At 46.1% G+C, this 17454-nt stretch overlaps 1 protein-coding gene across 1 annotated transcript in view; it reads left to right on the forward strand.

Annotated features, from left to right (window-relative positions):
* mafa (MAF bZIP transcription factor a) overlaps positions 1-17454 on the forward strand; it is a 129509-nt gene that overhangs the window by 86164 nt on the left and 25891 nt on the right. The window lies entirely within an intron of this gene.

Here is a 17454-nt window from a genome sequence, read left to right on the forward strand (position 1 = left end):
AGATACATCAATTACACTTAGCTATGTGTACTTGTACTTGTCTATTACAAGCACTTGTACTTGTCTATTATGCACTTTGCTAAGAATAATTTATAAAGAGCACAAAGCTTCCGTGATTGTCGCACACTGATATTGTACCAGTCAGCCTTGCACTACGGAGCAGAAAGAGCCTGAACAGCTACACATGCTTTTAAGAATACAGTGCAATGACTCCACACGGGGCTTCCCTTCATTAATGCGCCACTACTGTGAAAACTGTGTCTTTCTCCCTTGTGATTTAAGGCCTTGTAGTAGCCTTGACACACAGCTCTGCCTTTTCAAAGCGTCTCGCACTAAGTATTTGCACCCCTGAGACGTTCCCACAACAGGCCCTTGGGCTCTCCCTGGGCAGGGTGCTAAGTGGCTGAGAGGACCAGGGGGTTGAGGCTCGTACAGAAGACTAAAGACGTGCCTTTTCAGACGAGCGAATGCTTCGAGCAGTGCTCACACACTTCACACGAGCGCTCGCCCAGCAGAGTCAATAAGCTGTTTGTTTTAAGTGTCTCTCTCACTTTCATTCACTCCCTGTGTATGCCCTCGCTTAGCTCTCTCTCTCTCTCTGTAGCTACGTGGTGAGACGCATACTCTCTCTCTCTCTCTCTCTCTCTGCTCCTCTGAAGCGGTGCTCAATCTTGCACCGCGGCGCTACAGGAAGCCGTTTAGAGTTGTCGTCCCCACCATTGTTCCAGCCTGTTCCTCTCAGAAAGCTTTTATCGCTCGTACTAAGCGCTCTGCCAGCAGAGAAACAAAGATTTGTTGATAGTTTGCCGCTGCTGAAATTGCACCCCGGAGGATTTCACACTTAACATGTGGAACATGTGATAAATTAAGAAGAACGAGATGCGCGCGAGCGCACGCGCACACACACACACACACACACACACACACACACACACACACACACAGATGAAGGGAGGAGTGATGAGAGCATGGGGTCATGTACGGTGACAGGGACACCACGGCTTCCTCCTCACCCTGTTATCTCAGAACCCTTTCTCTGGTCTTCCTGTTGGTTGCTCCTCTCTCTGTCTCTCTCTCTCTCTCTCCTCTTTAATCACTCATGTCTCTCGCTCTGTTTTCTGTTTCCCAGAAAGAAACGGCAAAGAGGAGAACATTGTGCTTTATGCCTCAGATAAGGTTAAGCTTTGCAAGGTTCAGGATAAGCAAGGTTTTTTATTGGTTCGTCACTTTATAAGAGATTAGGTTTCGATGTATTGTTAATAATTATATTTACATTCAGGTTTGCAAGTCATTATTTAACAGTGCGTTGCAGACACTCTTAGTCTCTCTATTGACTTCCTTCTTTTCATTTCTTTGACTTTATCTCCCCCCCTCCATCTCTCTCTCTCTCTCTCTCTCTCTCTCTCTCTCTCTCCTGTCAATATCTGGCCCGGCTGTGGCCTAATGGACACTGTGAAGGTGGAGCCCATTAGATCTCATTATAGCAGTGCAGAAGAGATGGCAGCCGGCATCGTACAGTGCATGGTACCATCACCGAAGACGGAACACGGATGTTGTTTGTCATGTTCGTTCCACTACACACATGTTGAGTGCTTGACATTTATGCACCTCCGGGGGGGTGGGGGGGGGGTCATCATTATTAACTAGACCGGTGTCCGGCTGTAGAGCACCGAGTCGGTAACGATGGAAGTTCCAGATCGCCATGCATTATCCGCTGTACCCGTGTCAGAGTAGCCGTTCCACCCATCTGTCTGTTTCCCTTTTATGCCCATACAGTATATGGAGATTTCTGTATCCGTCTCTCTGTGCTCCTTTATTCCTATACATGGAGCTCTGTGTCAGGCATGCCCAAATATGGAGTGTTGTGAACAGGCCAGGTGTGTCGAATTTGAAGTCAGCGAACGGTTCTCGAGTTACGTGGATTACAGCCGTTTACACACGTATGTACAGACAGACATACAGAGATGTGGTGCATTTATAGATAAGATACTAAAGAAAGGGGCATCAATTCTCTAAGTGCTGGAATAAAAAGAAACAAAATCCTCAGTATAATTTAACTGTAAGAACAATCTCTTATAGTTAAATGAATACCCTACGGTGTTGATGTATGGTGGTGTCAAAGTCAGAGTCAACACTGAAACCCTCCTGGGAAGATAGTACTATCTGCTGCATATGGCTTTACGTTGGTGAATGGACGGATTATCCTTTAAGATTATCACTCTTAAATGAGCGGAGAGGATGTAGGAAATGTGTGTGTGTATTTTTCCCACCGTCGCCAAGGGCTTCAGTATCTGGTAATGTGACCTAATGATCATCATCCCAAGGATCTGAAGACTATATTTACACAGCAAAGTGACAAAGCATATTGTTTTTCCACTTATTCCACTTTTAAGAATAAAATTGCCAAAATATTGGGATCCATTGTGAGTTTCTAGATCAACTTTTGAAAAATATAAAAATTATAATAATAATAAATACTCTTGTAGTTTACCTTTCTGGGGTTGGGGTGGGTGGGGTTTGTTTTTACGTTTTTTGTCTTTTCTTTTTTGAGTTCGTCTGATTCTATAATTCATTGTTGTAAATGATGATGCCTGCATTATCAATAAATAAATCTTAAAAAAAAACAATAATAATAACTGTCCGGCAAGTCGAAAGTGGAAATAAATAGGTGCTTTTTCAACGGTTATTTTTGGTGACACGGCCGCACGGCGACAAGGCTTTTGGCGGTTCCTTCACCCTTGCCAGCGTAAGCTGCTTTTTGGATAATCAATGGATGTAAGTTAAAGTTAATGGCCATGTGTCACAATGTCAGAGACACCATTGTGGTCCAGGGCGAGGTGGGGCAGCTGTAAGAGGATTGCAGGGACCAGATGTCCGTGTTTAGCTCGTTGGCTCCAGTCCAGACAGGTTCAGGTCAGACAGGCCAGAGCAGACGTTTGGCCATTCTTTTTTTTGCCCCAATGTGGATTCAACGAAACCAGTTACATCACTGAACATGTTTCTATACGACTATAGACTACAACAGTGGTTTCAACCCTTTTCATTTCAAGGCCCATTATTCATTCAGCATTTGAGACCACCATTTGATGAGATTTAGCCTCTCAGACCCAAAACGTAGAATATTGTTATTGTGTTGTCTTTGGATAATATTCTCTCCACATTTCCATGCTGTATTGATGTGCTACCAGTAGGAGAAAGAACAGGCTAATGCAATGCGATGCGTCGCGATGCGCCACATTCTTTGTGAGCTTGTAGATCGACTATTTTCTAAAGATGTTGCCCACACTTTGCAATATGACTGAGTAATTTTACTTTTAATACTTTAAGTGCATTTTGATGTCGATACTTTTGTATACTTTTACTTTTAATCCATCTACATTGTCCCAGGAGGCTGCTGGGGTTCAAGTGTATAACATCAACTGCATGACTGACTGGCAGGGGTGCCCAAAAGGTAGATCGTTATCTACCAGTAGAGATCACAAAGGCTGTGCAGGTAGACCACATGACATGCCCCCAAAAATATATCACTGGTACACCCCTGACTGGTACACCCCTGGCTGGTACACCCCTGGCTGGTACACCCCTGACTGGTACACCCCTGGCTGGTACACCCCTGGCTGGTACACCCCTGGCTGGTACACCCCTGACTGGTACACCCCTGACTGGTACACCCCTGACTGGTACACCCCTGGCTGGTACACCCCTGACTGGTACACCCCTGGCTGGTACACCCCTGGCTGGTACACCCCTGGCTGGTACACCCCTGGCTGGTACACCCCTGACTGGTACACCCCTGACTGGTACACCCCTGACTGGTACACCCCTGGCTGGTACACCCCTGGCTGGTACACCCCTGGCTGGTACACCCCTGACTGGTACACCCCTGACTGGTACACCCCTGGCTGGTACACCCCTGGCTGGTACACCCCTGGCTGGTACACCCCTGACTGGTACACCCCTGACTGGTACACCCCTGGCTGGTACACCCCTGGCTGGTACACCCCTGACTGGTACACCCCTGACTGGTACACCCCTGACTGGTACACCCCTGACTGGTACACCCCTGGCTGGTACACCCCTGGCTGGTACACCCCTGACTGGTACACCCCTGACTGGTACACCCCTGACTGGTACACCCCTGACTGGTACACCCCTGGCTGGTACACCCCTGGCTGGTACACCCCTGGCTGGTACACCCCTGGCTGGTACACCCCTGGCTGGTACACCCCTGGCTGGTACACCCCTGACTGGTATACCCCTGGCTGGTACACCACAGCATTATCCTGCGAGGTTAGAAAAATCACCCTATAATCAAGAGACAGTGCCGCACTAACAGGCTGGGTCTCTCTTTTTTATTCTTCTTCTTTTTTTTTGCATAACGCTTCACCATAACCTTTATGTAAATAATTGAAGTGCTATTTGAATTATTCATCAAAAGTGGCTGTAAAGTCAAGGAGGGAGCTCACGATAAGGCAGTATTCCACTCTTTTTTTTTTAATGTTCTTTGCTGTATAGCAACTAAATGTATTTATTGTAAATGCCATTACAGCATTGATTTATGTCCCATGATGCTGCATAATGTGAATGCGTGTATACAGTACAGCCCTGGTACAGTATAAGTGCGTGTGAAGACGCACTCATGTTGCCACTGTGTCTACATGATGTCGCGGCCAGCCATGCGGCTGACATGCCCGTACATGGTGTTCTGTTGGTTGTTATGACTAGACCTGTACAGGCCACCGGCCTACTTGGGAACGATGCAAGTTGGGAGCCTAGTATGAAATATCGGTTGTTATAGCACCCGTTTTAACCGTCTGTCTGTGTCCAAATATGGAGATCTCTGTGTCATTCAGCCTGTGTCTGAAGAGTGAGCGTGCATACTAGACTAATAGTAGTCTTTGTTGTTAGATGATCTCTGACTGACCAAACAGTTCAGATTGAACTCTATAGCTCTGCTCAGCAGAGACATAGAGGACTCCCGCTCAGCAGAGCCAGGCATAGAGGGTTGGACGTGCAGCAAAAAATATATATATATATAATCCGATCTTTTCCCCCCTATTTTTTTGGCGAGTGTCCCTTCAAGGCAGGTGTGGGGTTGCCATGGCAATGGCAGAGGCTGGGAATTGTACATGTGAGGCGGGGACTTATTAAGCTCATTAGGTCAACTGGCAGAGCCTGACCATGCAGAGCCATGTGTGGTGTTTCTGGACAACTCTGTGGTGTACAACTCAATGCCGGACACTGCACTCTCTGTAGTGGTGTGGAACGTGTGTGTGACTGTGTGTGTGTGTGTGTGTGTGTGTGTGTGTGTGTGACTGTGTGTGTGTGTGTGTGTGTGTGTGTGTGTGTGTGTGTGTGTGAGAGCGTGCGTGCGTATCAAATTTGAAGTCGGTGGGGTTACGTGGATTACAGACGTGCACACGTACAGTATGTGCACACGTACGTGCACACGTAAAGAGAGTCGTGGTGCATTTATAGCATTACGACACCAGGATGATCAGCAGTGCAGAGCTATGGAACCTCCTCTATGTCAGCCAGTCTGTCCTGTAAAAGACAGATTGATTGTCCATCTGTTTTTATAGAGCAGCGTGTTGGCCTGATGTGGCTGTCATACAGGTGGCAGGAGAGAGAGAGAGAGAGACACACACGGAGAGTGGGCCGTGGACAGAGAGAGAGAGAGAGAGATGACGAGAGCGCTGCAGTGCAGAGGAGGCCACGCGGGACATTACTGATCCTCCTTCCGCTATTTAAACTCCCACACCTCCAGCTGTCAGCCTTTTTATCATCTATCATAAACCCCTGCATGTCTTCTGCCTCACGCATGGAGGTGGAGACTACAGGGACAGACCCGGGGCTTAGACCTGGGCCTGGGGGGGCCTATATAGGGCCATCCACCTCCACCGAGGGCTTTGTCAGCACCGCGTCTCTCCATCTCTCTTCCCCCGTGACTTATGTCCCTTCAGGCGTCATGGGGGACTCCATTATACCTCGGCGTGCATTGTGGGAATGTCAGGCCCTGCACGCTCCCCGTGCGGAGACAGAGTGGCATAGAGGGTGTCATCAGATTGATGGGCGGGAGTCCGACTTTGACCCGGCTGACTTTCACTGACGGATTTACGTGGCGGACATGTGGGTCCCGCATGTGTGTGTCATGGGACGGCAGTGTCAGATCTATGTAGGCACTGCGAAAGGCAATGGTTTAAGGCAACTCATTTATGCAAGGGAATGGTGGAGGTAATTCGGTGAATTTAATAAAAAAGACATTCTTTGGGCTTCACATTATTTTCTAAATAGATCCATGCCCCACGCGTTGTACCCATGTCAGAGTACCCGTTCCACCCAGCTGTCTGTGTCCCTTTTATGCCCATACATGGAGATTTCTGCAACTGTCTCTCTGTGTCCCTTTATTCCTATGGAGTTCTGTGTCAGGCATGCCCAAATATGGAGTGTTGTGATGTCAGAACAGGCCAGCTCCATATATGGAGCCTGGGCAGGGCCCTGTCCAGAGCCCGGGCAGAGGCCTTTTGTGGCGGTTCTGGACAACTGGGGGGTGTGGAACCGAACGCATATGGATTTGAAATCGGCGCGGCAACGGTTCTCGAGTTACGTGGATTAAAGACGTATATGTACACACAGAGACGTGGTGCATTTATAGATACACATATTTTAAAATTACTCTTTAACAAAATATGTCCTCTTCGGTGTGTTTGTGCTGGTGTTCTGTCTCAGTAAAACACACAAACGTGCAAACCGTCCCCCCCCCCCCCTCCCTCTCCTCCATTTCCAGTGCCTACAAACACACAGTCGTCAGTTCAGTGGGTTGAGGAGTGGTGTTTTTCTTCCTGCAGAGAAACAGAACGGAGAACGGAGGGGCCTTGTGATCACTGTCCCGTCTCTAGCCTTTCTGTGGGCCTGTGTTTTCTGTTGGTATTGGAGCCGACAGGCTCTCAGTTGGGGAAAGGGCTTTGAACCCGAGGTGTTCCTCTCTCTCTCTCTCTCCGGCCAGGGCTAATCGCTGCTTCGGAACAGGGGGACAGCCCCTAAACAAACATTTGCCGCAGTAAAGACAGGGCTGGCCCCTAACGATGTGGGTCAGCTAGGGCTTTTTACAGCAACGGCCTTTATGGAGACGGATGCCAGAGATGGACAAATAGCAGGACATTAGCTGTCAGCGGCGCCGGCAGGATCCAGAATCTAGCCCGCAGTTTAATAGCTGTTTGTTAGTGGAGAGGAAGAGGCTCATAAAAGCGAGGAGACGCTTATCTGCAGGACCCTGTGTGTTTGTGTCACTGCCAAGACTGACCACAATGAGCCAACCCGGCCAGGCCGCGGCCGGAGAGACGGACTGCTCTGTCTAATGCACTGGTTACTCTCAAGGACCATCACATTTATGTGTTTGTGTGCAAGGAGACCCCCATCAGACAATATTGTGCCAAGGATAAAAGAGAAAAGATAAAGAGAAAATGTGTGAACATTTGAGACAATTTCCCCACATTTTTTCCAAATGTTTAAAAAAATGTACTGTACTGTACCACCCCAAATCATCATAATGTATATACAGTTAATGTGTGTGTGTGTGTGTGTGTGTGTGTGTGTGTGTGTGTGTGTGTGTGTGTTAGGGTGCGCAACAGTGACACTTGGTTGCGAAAAGCTAACCAAAAGCTATTTTCGTGCTCTGACACACCCAGGGACACAGCCAGCCAGCCAGCCAGAGACACACATACGTAGCTGTCTATAGGAGTGGTTGCACCACTCAAAAAATAGCCGGTCTAGAAGCTCACGCAATCGCAACACGTTGTGAGCTTGCAGATAGCATATGGGTTAAAGTGGTTTTTCTGGTACCCCTTCAAGGACCCCTGAGGGTCCCCCGGAGACCCTGGTTGAAGGACCCCTGAGCTTCATGTATACTCCATATCGTACTGCAGCGTTGCTGTGAGCTTTTATATACACCGAGCAGCGCTGTCTGTAATAATAATGCATTTTATTTATGAAGCGCTTTACATTCTTATGAATCTCAAAGTGCTACAGAGAGATACAGAGAGAGACTGTCTGTCTGTCTGTCTGTCTGTCTGTCTCACACCGTAAATCAGGCCTGTAGTCGTCACAGTGCGGAACCCTGGAGGTGAGCGCCGGAACAGCCCCGCAAGCATCAGCTGTGTCTTCGCTGCACACGACGACGTCGCCACACATTTATATGATTTGTCAACACACTAAATACATCTTTTGAGGAAGGTTAATGTCATGCTGTGATTTTTTTTCTCCTTTTTTTCTCCTCCTGACAGCATAATCAGTTCATCCGGCGTGGGGTTTTTTTATTTGGTGACTGCGCCGAGGGGTCTTTTCTCTGCGTTCCTCCTGCTTCCCCGCGCTCACACCTTTAACGTTCCTCCTGCTTCCCCGTGCTCACACCTTTAACGACTTCTTAAATGTCACAGAATGTCAGGCGGAGGGATAAAAGCAGAGCTCGCCAGTGATCCTCGGCCGGTCCTTTTCTTTTTTCATGTATTTTTTACTGCGCTGCACGGCTGCTTGCTGCCGGGGCAAGCCGCACGCGTTCAGGTGTGGCCCAGATTTCACCAGACCTGTCTGGTGACATGATTTAATGTGCCTTGCTGCTATACTAAGGAGCCGAGCGAGAAGAACAACTGGGATTGAGCACAGACAGCGTTCCCATACAAAATAATAATGTGTCCTTTGAGCAAAGCTAAAAAAAAAGAAAAGAAAACAACAACTCTATCAGATGTGGTTAGTTACACTGTCAGGCTTCACATTATAAAGTGCTCGTATAGCGGGCCAACCAGCGACGTCGCAAACACCACAAAATGTTTTATTTTTTTTGCTCTTTTTTGTTTTCGTGTTTCAAATCAGTGCAGGCTGTCTGTATTTTCCCTTGGGAGTCGACTACCGCTGCGGTGTCATCCCCATAGTTCCATTGAGCTAACCAGGAGCTCATCTCCATTAGCGTTATAGTTTAACCAGCTCCGCTCTGGAATCACTTTAGCTGTGATCTCTCCAGAAGCCAGCTGTGTGCATGCAGTGTGTGTCTGTGTGTCTGTGTGTGTGTGTGTGTGTGTGTGTGTGTGTGTGTGTGTGTGTGTGTGTGTGTGTGTGTGTGTGTGTGTGCGTGTGTGTGTGTGCGGGCATGTATGTGTGTGTATCTGTGGTGGTGTGTGTGCGTGTGTGTGTGAGAACAGCATGTGTTTGTGTGACTGCACGTCCATGTGGGTGCTTTTGTGTGCATGCGTGTTTGTGTGTGTGTGAGAGAATATAGCAGCGTGTGACTGCATGATGTGCATGGATGTGTTTGTGTGGGCGTGCATGCATGCGTTGTAGTTGAGCGAGAGAGCTCGGTCGGTATCCAGACGCGCAGAGGTCTGGCTGTGAGGCCACGACGGGGCTCTGTTAAGTCCGACAGCGTGAGGCCGTATCAATTACGCTTGCGGCAGCGATATGGACACAGCGTGCAGTCCTCAAAGACAAAGCCTCGCGACCGCCCGGCCGGCCGGCGTCCCCCTCCTCGGCATGGTCACAGAGGCGGCCGGATAACCTTCAGACCATTCACATTAACTCAGGGAAGGAGCAAAGAAAATGAGGCAGAGAGAGAGCGTGCGTGCTTAAAAGAAACTAAAGCCAAATGTATATGACTCTGTCGCACAACACCGTTAATAGCCAACCTACAAGGGATGCGATGCGTTGTGGCCTTGTAGGTCGGCTATTTCCTCCGCGCGCCACGCCGCCGTGCGATGAAGGACGAACCGGGCGCTCATGTGCAGTGTATATTTCGTCGACTGCACTATGGCGGAAAATGTTCTTCGACTGCCTTTTTTCACTGAGGAAAACGAAATAAAAACAAAGCTATAATAAAACTATAGTCAGACTAGACTAAATATACAGACAATTTCGTCAAAAAAAGGAAACTATAGACTAAAATGTTAGCGAGGGACTAGTGGAGAAGAGATCCAGTAGAACTAAAAGATAAGTCATTTTATGCTTAAATAGCAGATCTACAAGCTGTGTAAAAAACTGCATGTAAAAAAAGTGTAAAAAACAGCCATGCCATCAAGGTCCACCAAAATACATTTTAGTTGACTAAATCAACTATAGACTTATGAGTCAACTAAAATCTATATGATATTTAGTCGACTATAGACTAACACTAAGATGACAAAGATATTGAAAAACCACATTAACCAGTTTAATTCCAAAGACTATGATTAAACTATAGACTCTCTAGTCAGATGTCACGCCCTGTGCCCTGCCTGCATGTGGCTCCTCTCCCGCCCCTCCCCCGCTCTGAGCTCAGGGTCCCAGCGTGGCTTTGAACGTGGTATGGATCCTGTTCCTTAGACTGAGAGACTCGCACTATAGATGTATGGATAGAACGCTGTAATCCGTACAGGTCCATCTCCACTTCCAGTCCTCCAGTCCAATACCTTTGTAGCCGGCATCGTACTCGATATATATATATATATATATACCGCTCCAAAGGCAAGACGGAGGCCTTTGTTGAATGGAGCATGGGCTATATAACCTCACCCCCAAAGTGTCTGCATGAGAGATTCCCAAAGCAAACAATCTCACATCTTGTGCAGGTCTTTTTCCACAGCCGCCCCGGTGAGGGCGGTCCAGATCAGCCAGTCAGATGTGTGGACTGTGGTGGATGTGCGTATGGGCGCATGCGATGTGTGTGCGTGCGTGTGTCCGCACCCTCCAACATGCACGTGGTAATGAGTGAAGGTAAATGGCAGGGTTTGAAGCACTTCCTATCGTAATTTCACACTTGTCAGCTCTCGTGAGGAAACCTCACCTTTATGAGGAGAGCAGAGCGCTCCGCTTCCAAAACACCCTGCAGAGAGTAGAATATGTCTTCATGGTGTAGGAATAGGAAAGACTGCTATATTACCCCCCCTTTGCAAATATTATATTCTGAACAAATTTATTTTCTAATATGAAAGAGAAAAAAAGATGCTGAAGCAGATATTAATATCTAGTCATCAATATTGATTGCCTTTAAAAAAAAACGTTATTTTCTTTTTTCATTCTGTAGGCATTACATTTCCCAGCACTTTGGCTACAGTAGGCAGTAATTTATGTTTTCAATATGCTGTCTTTAAACCACTGCAAGTATTAATGTGTTTCTAAATCACCTATAAGTATAAGAATGAGTGTGCATGCTGCACGTGTACGCACCTGTGCGTGCGTGTGTGTCTGAGAGAGAGAGAGATAGAGTGCCTGAGCGGCCGCTCACGTGACTGTGTGTGTGTGTGTGTGTGTGTGTGTGTGTGTTTTCTTAGTGAGCTATCAGTGTGAACAGCCACCACTACAGGGTCACAAGGAGGTGACTGTGTTGCCTCATCATGACAGGATACTGTCGGGTGGAATGGGGTCTCTCTACCCCTCCCTCTCTCACACACACACACACACACACACACACACACACACACACACACACACACACACACACACACACACACACACACACACACACACACACTGTACAGACACATTTTGTGGCCGGCTGGCATCTAATTAGACGCTGAGGTGGCGAGGTGAAGAATGCACACATGACATTCATTAGACACATTGTATTCCTAAAACACACCTTTGCCACCCTGATTGAATTCATTACGCCCCGACGTGGACAACTTGCTATTAATAATTCATGTGTGCTTATGAGTCTGCTGGTGTGTGTGTGTGTGTGTGTGTGTGCGTGCGTGCGTGCGTGCGTGCGTGCGTGCGTGCGTGCGTGCGTGCGTGCGTGCGTGCGTGCGTGCGTGCGTGCGTGCGTGCGTGCGTGCGTGCGTGCGTGCGTGCGTGCGTGTGTGTGTGTGTGTGATCATGTGTATGGGATGGGATGTGACTTGATCCACACCTCTTTTCCCTCTCAAATTGTCCCAGTAAACGGGTAATTAGTGTGCCTGTAAACGCAGTACAGTATATGTCGCGATACGCTTTAAGTTATTAAATATTCAGAGTATGTTTGTAATGTATTAGCAGCAGGCAGGCACTGAGGCACTCTCTTTGTGTGTTTGGGGCCTTTACAAGTATTTTTTGGAATGCACGTGCACAATGCACATACTGTATGGTCATATGCTATGTGAGTGTTGTGCGTGCGTGCGTGCGTGCTCTCATCTATTACATATTCCTATATTGCGATAGTAACAGGGATCATCCCATCTCTCCAGCTCTTGTCTTTAATAATCACATTTTCAGATCGGGATCCCACTTTTATCCAACCAGGAGAGAGAGAACATCTATATAGGATAAACAAGTGAAATTGGAAGTGATGAAACAAAAAGAAATGAGCAGTAGACAAAGTTGGAACTGGAACACTATAAAGAGGACGCTGATAAACGATCTTTGCGGTGCTTCTCTCTCCTGGTTGGATAAAGTTGGTATGGCGACCTGAAAATGTATTTTCTGTTTACTATAAAGATGCAGCAGGGAGGTGGGGGGGACCCCTGTTACTGAGCAAAAACTAGCAGACTATTATCAGAATACAAAGCTTCTACTTTTTAACAAAAAACCTTTTGTCTTTTTCCATTTTAACAAATTACACAGGATCAGTGTCCGATTTAATATGACGCACGTCCGGTATATGTCGCCATCTTGGATACTAATGGCAATAGCGCCAATGCTAGCGAGCAATCCATCCTTACTCCAGAAAACGCCAATATTCCAATCGCGATCTCCGGAAATAACCGCCGATCATATCAATAATCAACACCACGGACAGGCTAGCGCCGTATAGTTTCAGAGTAAAGAGCGTGGAAAGACCGTGGCTAATACAGAAGCTAATGCCAGTGCAGACAAGGCCCTATAGCAACCGGATTGCTTCCAAAAATGGAAAATAGTGAGGCATTCTTATATCGATAGTAAAGCTGCTATAAACATTAATATGTCAAAATTGTAATGGCCTTGTTTTGTGTGTGTATGTGTGTGTGTAGACAGCCAAGAATGGGTTAAACACTCGCAAAATCATTTTAGTCTCTGTGACACATCTAGGGGCCGCATTCTTAATCTTTTCCTAGAAGCGTTGTCATTGGTCGATTTGCCTGTCTACTTCCTGAGTGGTTATAGTCAATGACAAAGCTTTGAATGCAGATTGTGGCCCCTAGGCCCCCTATATGTGTCACAGAGACTACATTGTTTTGGGAGAATTTACTATACTATTGCTGGCTGTCTGAATACCAAAAATCACACCTGTGTGAAGTGAGGGGCGCAAATATATTAAAGTCTAACTCATGTTGATTAGGTGATGTAATGGTGATGTAAAACAAACGGTTTCAAACACAAACATTAAATGCCATTAACAATAAAGAGACAATATGACGTAATGAGGGATAATATGATTTTCCCTTCATTGTCAATTGTCAAAGCCCATTGTGGGTGTATGGGATTCTTTCTTGCACTATCACTAAACGTGTGTGAAATTCACCCGAACACCTGCCTGTAGAAAAAAAAATCAGGGATGTGGGCAGGGAAAACAATTAACAAACCTACCTTCTATGATGTCACTGAGCATCATGAAGGTACTGAAAGACCCACCCACCTTAGATATCAGCAACATTATGAAAATGTAATTGTCCGGGTGGGTACATGGCACACTGGCACTTTGCTCTAGAGCTTGCTATCAAGTAATTTATTTTCGCACTAAGGAATTGTCTTATTCAAGCCGTTCATAATGATGGCCACTTTACTCATTTTGAGAATGTACAGAGCATCCCTCAGAGATCTGAGGGTGCGGCAGATGGTCTCTTTATAGCTGAAGTTCAAGTTTAGAAATAAATTATACAAACTTAACCAATTATATTTAAGAACGCCAAACAGAAGTTGTATAGTAATGGGGATTTAGTTTTCATGCATACATTACTTGATATTTCCATGTTAGTTATAGCTTATTCCTCTATGTTATCATGCAGTATACAGGCCACAAAAAGATCTGTATATACAAATATCATAACTTAATAAATCACATATACCTGAATGCACGCACGCACGCACGCACGCACGCACACACACACACACACACACACACACACACACACACACACACACACACACACACACACACACACACACACACACACACACACACACACACACACACACACACACACCTGTGTTCAGTGCACTGCGTGTATAGGCTACAGTGACTTAGGTTGCATAATCATTTTTGAGGGGAGCTAGCCCCTCCTATATACAGCTTTTGTCCACACGTCTCATATTTACCATCGATAATGAAAGGAGAAATTAGGTCAAATGTCTGTCAAATATGACGTAGATTTGTGGCAGCACAAACATTAAATGCATTGACAATGAAGGGAAAATGTTCGTCATATGTAGACGAGCAAATCGGCTAACCAATCACATAAATTCAGTTGTTCATGAGATGAGCACTCACTTCACACGGGGGTGATTTTTACAATAACACACACCAAAAATAACAGATCTGCGACAGCACACCGCAGTGTGACCCGTCGTGAGCTTGCAGATCTGCTATCTCCCTGTGCGAGTGTGTGTGTGTGTGTGTGTGTGTGTGTGTGTGTGTGTGTGTGTGTGTGTGTGTGTGCGCGCGCGTGTGTGTGTGACTGAGACAACGATAGAGCAAAGGAGGGGAAGGGGCGAGCAGAGAGAGAGAGGATACGAGAGCCTTCTCGGGGGACCTTAAACAAACTGACTAAAGTGGTCCTGTTTTGTGATCGGGCACAGAGAGAGAGAACACTTAGCACTGCTGGAGACACTCCTAAACAGCCACGGAGGAATTAGCCCGGCCGTTACTGGGAAACTTCACAGTTCTTCTAGCACTGGCTAAGTAATACGGAATGGGCCATAAAGGCTGGCACAAACGCCTCCCAATATGCACATATGCGCGTGCGCACACACGCGCGCCCACCCACACGTGCACGCACACACAGACACACAGACACACACACACACACAAGCACACACACACTCTCGCATAAGCAGTCGTGTATATTAAAATACACACAGCTGGCGATATAGCCTCCTCATCTGGCACAGATAAACACACCAGCACACACGCAGGCACACACACACACACACACACACACACACACACATACACACACAGCACAATGTACCGTACAGTACAGTACAGTACATCCCATGTCTCCCTGTGGAAAACGGCTAGATAATGAATGGGCCCCTCACGCACTCCAGAACAGCGTCGCAAGTGACTTGCGACAAGGAGAAAAATATGTTTTCACTGAGGAAAAGCAATGACCTTATTCCATCTCTGCATTCATGTTTTCTTTTGTCTGCATAACCAGGTTTAGGCAAACAAAGATGAGCTCAAATTTAGGCCCCATGATGTCGACACAAACACGAGATAGAAAGTTCACGTTAATTAGGTGTCCCCCCCCCATGCTGTAAAGTTCATTTCAATTAGTCCCACCTCGGCCCCACATTCAGCGTCCTGTGATTTGTCATTGCCTCAACTTGTATGTAGTGCAAGCATGTGGACACAGTGTGCACAGTGTGCGTGCGTGTGTGTGTGTGTGTGTGTGTGTGTGTGTGTGTGTGTGTGTGTGTGTGTGTGTGCGTGCGCGTGCCTGTTTACGCGCGTGTGGGTTTCTGTAGTTGTGTGTGAAGTGAATGCAAGACTGTTTATGTATTGGTGTGTGTCTGACCTAGACAAAAAAGGGACTCCTGTGCCCTTGACATTTCCTTTGCATTCTCGTGATGTATTGCGGGGGTTATTTACTAGTTCATGTGAGAGATTTCCATGTCGCTGCTTTGTTCTCGAACACTCACAAAGGGTGCAGAGAAAACTAAAGAACATACATTTACAGACCTAACCCCTTAAAACCCATTCAGGACGGGAACCCCTTTTGGTGTTTTAAGCATTGTGTTATACTTTAGCTATTGAAAAAATAGCAGATCTACAAGCTCGTAGCACGGCACTCGGTGCCGCGCTATGAGCTTGTAGATCTGCTATTTTTTCAATAAATCGTTAAAATGTGCCTCAAATCTTTGAATACCGGTATATATTCTTTCAGAGCCAAAGTTTTTAACTAAAATCTTTGTTTCTGGGGGGGTCCCTGGAATAACATATTTTCAGATGGGGGTCCGCAGCCAATTACATATATTTTTGGGGGTATTCACATGAAAAACTGAGAACCACTAATATAGAAACATGAGGTTTTTCAGAAAACTGTCAGGATTTAGAAGACATTTTATAGTATCGTCCTCAGGTCTAAATGGTTCACCCTCTGTATAGAGGGTATGCGCATACTTACATACATAAACGGCAAATTGAGTGGCAAAGCGACAGGCAAAGTGAGTTTAACATTATTTAATGTCGTTTAATGCAATTAGATAGGACTTTTATGTTTGGATGTATGAGCTGTCAAGGCCAGAAAGTAGTTTTTTGCCACTCAGTGGGCGTTCTGGCATAACCTCCAGGTTTGATGATGATGTCACACGCATACCCTCCATACTGTATAACAGAGTTACTACTGTACTTGGAAGGAATGATCTTTTTAGCCAGGAGGTGCAACCTGGCTATGCTGTCGATGTTGAGACTAGTGAGAACTTATAGTGGACACTTTCTTATGATTGGCTGCTTCTGGCGCCAAGCCAATGGTTTTCAACCAGTGGCACATTTGAATGCATCAACTACGGTATGTATACGTATTCTTCCCTGGACACCCAAAGAAAGAAAGAAAGACATTCTTTACCACCATGCCAGTCATGACCCAATACAGCCACAGTCACAATAACTCACAACAAAACAAACCTCAGCTACCACACATCACAACAACACACATAACCTACTGTTTATCATTATTGAACATTAACATTTTTGGAACTGTTGACTGTTATGCCAAAGCCCAAAACCTCTAGCTTGAACCAAAAATAAATATCAAATTCACTCATAGGATTATTGAAGTGATCAAGAGCCACATACACAATTAAACATACGTACTGTACACATTTACTTTACTGTTTTCTTTTTCCCTGTTACTTACACTCACATACCTTAAACGGCAGATACAACATACAAACTATAAATTCACATCAGTATTCAATTCCAGAGCCACAAACAGTTACTGAACATGTTTCATTGCCACCCAGTCATTGGGTCCGAAAAGGACAGTAATAGTACACCAGCTACTAGTATACACACAGCATACAACACAAGCAGCAGCAAAGAAGAAAAAAAACTAAGTTCATACATTATTGGTCGAGCATTCGTAGCATTTTTCGACCGTGGTCGAGATCATGGAATTTCAGCATCTATGGAGCAGGTTGAGAGAGACATTAGAGCTTTGAGTATAAGTAAGAAAAGTAGAAAGAAACAGAGTACAATGTACCCTGTCACAACCGACTAGCAACAGCAGACAAACATACACAGCCTGTATACCAATACTCACTGTTTCATTGGTTTCAATTGAAACTCGGCGATGCAAAACAAGCGCTCCCTAAAAC

This window comes from Protomyctophum bolini (genome assembly GCF_963924005.1).
Source record: "Protomyctophum bolini genome assembly, chromosome: 1".
NCBI lineage: Eukaryota > Metazoa > Chordata > Actinopteri > Myctophiformes > Myctophidae > Protomyctophum > Protomyctophum bolini.